At 38.4% G+C, this 6,997-nt stretch overlaps 1 long non-coding RNA gene across 1 annotated transcript in view; it reads left to right on the top strand.

The window, feature by feature from the left end:
- Positions 1-247: 247 nt before the first annotated feature.
- Positions 248-6,997, top strand: part of LOC148225512 (uncharacterized) — a 113,131-nt gene continuing 106,381 nt past the window's right edge. The window contains exon 1 of the long non-coding RNA XR_015807805.1: positions 248-363. This is a non-coding gene — a long non-coding RNA (uncharacterized LOC148225512). The remainder of the gene's footprint in view (positions 364-6,997) is intronic.

Raw genomic sequence — 6,997 nt, 5'->3', positions numbered from 1 at the left:
TCAGTAGATTTGTCTGACTGGGGATGGTGGAGAGGGGTGTCCAAACCCAAAGTCATTACAGTTGTGTACATAGTATCATCACCAGCTGAACTCTGTGTCATAGCCATACACTCCATACAAATAAAGAGTTGACCTATGCCATACTTACAGATATTTCTTGTAATGATTAGGGCTCTAAAATGAGATATACTCGTTTAAGAACAAAGTCTATAACCTAGGTGACAGGAAACCGCTGCACCACTGTCTACCTTCACCTATTTGATATTGACAGAACTTGGAGATGCACCAAAAGGCAAGAGGGAGAAACACAACCAAAGATGTCTGCAGATAAAACCAGCACTGTTATTCCTCTGCCAGATTCAGGTACAACATAATTTGTGAAAAAAGGAGGAAGAAAAATATACAATAGTCTGTTCTGGACAAAGGGGTAGAAAGCATATTCAATACTGGCATTTGTTTATTCATTATGTATGCTTCATAATTTCTTGATTATTACAGTAACTGTCTATAAGCCATTAATAATGTGTAACTGCATCTGTCTTGTTTTCTAGAAGCTCACTTTTGTCAATATAGTAATGTTTTATTCTTGATAAAAGGAACATAAAGCAATTTTTTTAAAGAAAAACAAAGATTTTTTTCTATCTAACTAAGAATAAAGTTACACGAAATTGTTAGTTTCATTCACCTTCAAGGAAATCTCATATAAGAGGAAGGCTTTTACCTGCAATAACCATAGCATAAATATTTACACAGCTATCTGGAAAAAACTTGCAGCTACAAGAAACCTTTGCTCCAGATTTAATTCTCAGATTTCATAAATGCAGGGCAGAAGAAAATTTTTTGGCCTGCAGAAAAAGTGACTGTAAGGCATTACATATATTTATACAGTTACATCAAATTAAACATTTTTTGTGTGATAATCCTTCCATCCCCATGAATTCTCTCTTACACTGAGAATGCTTTTCAGGCTAATGGTATTAATTAGCCACTTAGCAGAAGTATTTGCTAGCAATCTATTTTCTTGTTTGTGGATTTCCTTTTCTTTTGACTGAAAGAAACAACAGCTTAACCTTAATATATGTATTGCTATTTATTCATATTCATATTTATTGTTTTCTTTGTCCACCATGAAACCCAGGGTGGGTCCAGTTACATATGCTTGTCTGGAAATCATCTGCACAAGACCTATAGCTGAGGAGGGATTTAGGGAAATTATGTTAGGTGTTGTTCTTGCTGTCTTGCCGACATTTGATTATTCCAAGATGATCTTTAGGAATGTTGCCAGTATAACTACCAAAATCATCATAAGGTTGTCTAGGAAACCTTTTCTGTCTGGATATCTGTTGATTAAAAGATTTCTGTGTTATTTTTGCTGTTGATTCATGCAGTAGATAATTGGGTTTTGGTTTCTTTAGTGGAAGCTTTTTACAATTGTTATTGGACAGTAAAATGCTAAAGGCTTTGCATTACTGGAAGTCAGAATCCACCTCTCCAAATAAGAAACATGTAGCAAGGAAAAACTATGCCTGCAAACCTGAAGTTATTCTCCATTAATCACTGGCTTGGAAAAAAAAAAAAAAAGTCTGATTCTCTTAGCATTTTATTAGAGAATTAGGAAAGGAAGTCAAAACTGACCAGTTAAAAGCCTATTCTAGATTATGTTCCAACTGTAATGGAAGGTAGTGGTGGTTGTTACCTGAGGTTTTTCTGCAAGTTGGTGCAAAGGATTACCTTAGAGAGATCAGATAAAGTATAATAAATTCAGATTTATCAAGAGCAAATAATTTAAACTAGCCCAATCACTTTTTACAACAAAATAGCAGCTTCTGTAGACATGGAGAGAGCAGTGGATGTTTTTTGCCTAGTCTTCAGCACTGCCATAGCTTTCTCCTGGACAAACTGGTAAGATACAGTTTGGATGAGTGGTCCAAAGGATGGGTAGAAAATCATCAAGCAGGTTGCACTTAGGGAGTAGTATTCAATGGTTTTCATTCAGGCTGACAGACTGTCACAAGTAGTAGGGTGCTCCAGGGATTAACATTGGAGTATTCAGTTCATATCTTCATAGACGACCCAGATGATGGCATTTAAATATTATCAGGCTTGCTGACAGCACCAAACTGGCTGATAAATTGAACACATAACAGGGGAGAACCCTCTTACAGATAGACCTGGATGGGCTGGAAGGAAGGGCAAGCAAAACCAGCATGAAGTTTAACAAAGATAAGTGCCAAGTCCTGCACCTGGAATAGAAGACCCAAAAATCCCAGTACAGCTGGAGATCCACCCTGCTGAAAGTGACCTGGGAGTCCTGGTGGACAACAACAAACTGAATATAATCCAGTGGTGCAGCATTGCAGCAACAAAGGAGAATCAGACCCTAGGCTGCATCCACAGAGGTATTACTGGGAGAGATAGAAACATGATCATTCCACTCTCCTCACCACTTATCAGGTATCCACAACTCAAGAAAGATGAAGACAAAGAAAGTGTCCAAAGGAGGGCCACAATGATGAAAGAAAAAAGACTGAAGGAATAGGTCTTTGCACCCTGGAGAAGAGAAAACTCAGGACATACCTCATCACAACATTCTGATGGACTTAAAGGACAGATGAAGAGGACAGAGTCTCTTCACAAGAAGTCACATGAAGACAAATTGCACAGGGAGAGGTTTTATCTCATCATAAAAAATAAGTATTTTAAAGTGAAAAAGATCATTCATTGGAATAACTTCCCCAAGTATATGGTAGATCTCCATACTGGAGGTTTTCAGGACATGACTGTACAGGGACTAGATAATCTCTCAAGATCCCTTCCAGCCTTAGCTGGTCTTTGATTCTATGGTTTGATGAGTTGCCTCTCACACTCAGGTGGAATCTCACTGCTGTGAGGAAGAATCTGTCTGCTTATCCATGGGCACTGATCTGAAGTCATAAAGAGGAGCTCTCTGGATGGCTTGTTTCTCTGCAGGATGTGGCTCTGGCTGCTATTGTTTCAATACCCAGGCTGGAGAGGTAGGTACATGGTACTGACTAGCAGAGTTGCAGGAAGCAGCGAGTTTATGCAACCAGCTGTGCTGTCTGTCTAGCGAGGGAAAAAAAATGGTAACAGAAGAAGAAGGCTGTTTTTACTTAGAATGAATGCCATGATAATGGATTTATGTCTTCTCTTCTGAAAATCCGCACCTCCCTATTTCTGATAACACTCATTGTAGAAGAAAATGACACCATTGGGGAATGCTGGCCTTTTACAGTCCATCTTCCCATGTCACTAGCCTGGCATTTAGCTTGATGAAGGCATGCAGTGACACATCTTTATGTAATCAGATTTCACTGATGTTTAGGCGAGAAAAATTAACCAAGCTGACCAAATAATTTTGTGCCTCAGTAGTATGAAAACTGACACAAACCACATGGAAAGAAAGCACAACTGCCTCTCTTGTCTTGAATTACAGGATTCCAGTGTTGTACAACTCATCAGTTAAAGAGTGTTCAGCCTCCAGGAGTTTTGTATTTTTCCAGAATGAGTAAATTTTCCAGCTGGATGGTGTCTTTGTTAATTTTTGGGGAGGAAAAAAAAAGCAACAACAAAAAAAATCCACCCAAGAAAATATTCCATAATTTTCTCTTCCTGTAAAAGTAAAAGCTATGCTATTTTTTCCAGTAACAGACCACAGACCTTGTGCTGAATTTACCTTGTGCTAACTATGGAACACCCTACTCCTGGCCTATTAGGCTTGTTATCAGCTGTTTATGATAACATGCTGTGTGACCCAGAGTTTGGTACCAGGTGTCTGCTGCTGTTAACATATGAGATAACAGCAAAGGATTGGGAAATACGGGTGCAGGCTGAACACAGAGGCCAAGGTCTATAAGGACCACTGGCCCTTGGTGAAGCACATCCTTGAGAGCTGGGAAAAGACTGCTCTGAGCACGGCAAAGAAAAAAAGACTCTCCATCATGATGTAGTACAAGGTTCAGGGATCTTGGCCAAGGGTTATGGATGGTGTGCAAATTCCAGTGTCGAAGAGCAGGATTTCAAATCTACCAGGGATCACCATGATGGGGATTACTGCCACAGAGTGCTTGTATGGTGGGTGGATCTGCCAGCTCAGTCTGCTTCCCCTGCCTACCTCAGGGATTCCAGGCCCTGCTCCCTGTCTCACAGAGCTCTTCCTTGAGCTCCTGAGAATCTGCTGCTTTGCAGCCTATTGCCCTTCTCCCTGACTGCCTGTTCCTCAGCCCCAGCTCTTCAGGGGCCTCTTCTGCTGATCACTCACCCATCTACAGGGGCACTATGACTAGGCAGCCCATGTGCATTTGAGTGCATCAGGATGTGCTTTTTTCCCTCCAGGTTATACAATTTTCTCCCCTGCAATGCTTTAAGGACACTCCTCAGTGAAGACCTTCTGCACATAAACTCAATTCAGCTAGTTATTATTTTTGGCAAAAGAGCATATAAGAATAAAATAAAAGTGAGGTGGCTTATCTGCAATTCTTATAGTGGGAAATTCTTTGTTGAAATTCTAAGAACAATCTTGTCATCTATTCAAAGCTTTTTCTGATTTTCTGTGATTCCTCTCACCTGTATTTTATTCACTGGACATTGAATCAGGCTCTTTGTTATCAAGGAGTCATGTGGAATAGAAATCATCAGTCCTAAAACTGTGGAGATCATTACAGTCACAGAGAAAAAAATGAAGTCCTGGTCAGCTAAAAGCCAAATCCATGCTTTCCATGTAGAGTGGATGTGGTTTGGGACATACTTATTATCGAGGCATCACATCCAGTCCCAGACTTTCCACTTTTCAGCAGATAACTTCTGAAGCAATCAGTGTAATGATGGAGATTCATTTGCTTATAATGCAAAGATCATTTGCAAGAGCCCTGTTGATGACTAGGCAGTGTAGAACACACCTTGGTTTATAGAGAAATTTGCAGCAGTCTTGATAAAAATTGCCATCTTTTTTAAGCTCATCACCACAGACTAACTTAGAACAAAGAAATGCAGACCTCCAGTTTTACTCATAACTATTCCACTTTAGTACATTAGCTTATAAAGATTTTATTTCAGCTGTGCCCTGAGTAGCATCGTTGTTGCTGGTATGATATAGTCTCTACTATAATTAATGTATACTCACAGTGTGGAATTGTCAATAAAATATGCTGTAATTGCTCAAATATCTGTCAGTGATTGTCCATCATGCCTGTATGATAATATGCAGTGATAATATCAAAACATTGGAATATATTGTCAGATCTAGAGCCAGTCTTATAAACAACCATTACAGTCATGTCAATTACATCACATAAGGTACAGATATTAGGGCGCATATTTGAGAGTGGGGGGGGCTGAAAATGAAATTATTCCACCTAATGTCATCTGTGAAAAGACAGCAATATCTCTCATAACAGCTGAAGAATCAGAAGTCCCTGATTGCTAGATGCTGAAATATTCCCCAGTGACAATTCTTTTTGGAATAATAAGAGACAGAAGTGCCACTTCCAATTCTGTGCTGTCAGCCTGTAAGGCCGAAAATCCTGTGGGTACCATAACACTTCAATTTTGCTGAGAATTTCCTAAACTTAAGAGTTAAGGCACCCTTCACAAGGTGATGGGATTTTGTCTTTGGCTCAAGAGGGACTAGGATTTCCTCTTCGGTGCACTTTTCAGATCTGCATTATAAAGAAAAATAAAACAAGCAAACAAATATGAAAACAAATTACAAAATCATGTCATATTTGGGATTTCAGCTGTTTTTGATTTCTGCAGTTTGGAAAGACAATGTGATAATCCCTGATGACACAATACATTAATGACTTTTGAACTGTGATGTATTGCTGAAGATACTGTTATACAGATGTTTGACACACACAAAACATTTGTATAACACTCTGTAATACGTATGAATACACATATATATGCATAAATAATATGCCATGCTACCTCTGTACTGCTAGAAATTAGAGAATTACTTTGATTCCAATTTCTTGCCTCCTGTCACTCACATACCTCTAATTCCAGGGATCGTTTTCTCTCAAAGGGACTTTGTGGGAAGTTGCATTCCCAGGGATGCCAGAAAATAAGTAACTGCACTGCACAGAAAATACATCTCAGCATTTTTGAGGAAGCTGCATAAGTGGAATTGATTTAGATAAAAATGTGCCTGTAAATTGATAAGGGAATCCAGGAAAGCAGAAAACCCTCAAAGCTTTCAAAACCTTTTTTGACACTGCGTTTCTACATGACCAAATATAAAGTGGTAATTTTTTTTTCTAATTTTTCCAAATCCAAACAAAAAAAAGGGACTGTATTTATTAAAGGCCCCATAAAAATGATACTGAAATATAAAATGCATAAAAATATAGAATTTGTAGTGATAGTGTGACTTACATTTGCAAAAAAATGTAGAATCCACCTTCAAAGAACAGAATGCTTGGTTTTACAATAAGAAATTATACAAGTAATAAAAAAATTCATTGTTGAGGGATTTGTTAAAACCAGATCATGGGTCTCAGCTCTAAGCAAATTTATTTTGAACCTTCTGAAGCAGACATTGCAAATTTTTACATTCTAATGAGTGAACTAAAAACACATATTTCAAAGAAAACAGCACTCATAAATTACATTTATGACACATGAGGTTGCTGACTGCTGTGCAGAGAGCACAGAGTAATGGTGCTAATATGCACTCTAGCTTGATTTTCTCAGTTCCCAACATGCTCTAATTCTACACTACAAATCTTTAAATGGCAGTTATATTTTAATTAATATGATTATGTGCTGCCATTAGCAAACCCTCCCCCAGCACATTTCTCCTGCCAAACCCATGAATGCCAGTAAACCATTAACATAAAAGGGCCGTTTGCTTATTAAATTCATCTACACAAATAGGCAAGGGTTGCAATTGTTGATTTGCCATTGAAAGAACAGAACATGAGCGAGTTGCACAGTAGCTGGCAGTTGCAATTATCTAGTGTAATTAAGTCTAATTTAT

Source organism: Sturnus vulgaris, chromosome 1, assembly GCF_052056855.1.
Source record: "Sturnus vulgaris isolate bStuVul1 chromosome 1, bStuVul1.hap1, whole genome shotgun sequence".
In the NCBI taxonomy this organism is placed as follows: Eukaryota; Metazoa; Chordata; class Aves; order Passeriformes; family Sturnidae; genus Sturnus; species Sturnus vulgaris.
This window is presented reverse-complemented; position numbering and strand designations above follow the sequence as displayed.